Consider the following 653-nt stretch of genomic DNA (forward strand, 5'->3'; position numbering starts at 1 on the left):
ATTTGCCAGCATAAAAGCTGTTTACTCATCAGTTTGCACAATTTATAATTTTTTGATTAGTAACTTCGTGGTATTCACAGTTATCAAGGGCATATTCATATTGATCTAACATAAGCATTTGATGGAACAGACTGTGACACTATAGGTTCGAGAGGAAAATTTTACTGGGAGAGAGTGATGGGGAAGTATTGGAGTTAAACATTTTTTTTACTTAACCTCCATAAGTAAAAAGCAAGTTGGCAGTGCTCCAGCGAATGATTAAGCCAAGATGTACAGACATCTGGTGGGTCCAAAGAAACACGAGAGGAGAATAAGTGGCGGGGGGGGGGGGGGTCTGCTGTTGAACTTGGGACCTGACCCAGACTGACCTGTTACCTTTTTGTTGTATATTGTATATATACATGTATATATATATATATATATATATATATATATATATATATATATATATATATATATATATACAGATGTAATCTGTATAATATATATATGTGTGTGTGTGTGTGTGCGGGCGCGGTGTGTACATATAGACGTACACGCGTGTATGTATGTATATATATATACATACACACACACACACATACAAATATATATACATATATATATACATATATAAATATATATACATATATATATATATACATATATATATA

Source organism: Penaeus japonicus, unplaced genomic scaffold (assembly GCF_977035675.1).
Source record: "Penaeus japonicus unplaced genomic scaffold, GWHDUDI00000001_assembly GWHDUDI00000037, whole genome shotgun sequence".
Lineage (NCBI taxonomy): Eukaryota > Metazoa > Arthropoda > Malacostraca > Decapoda > Penaeidae > Penaeus > Penaeus japonicus.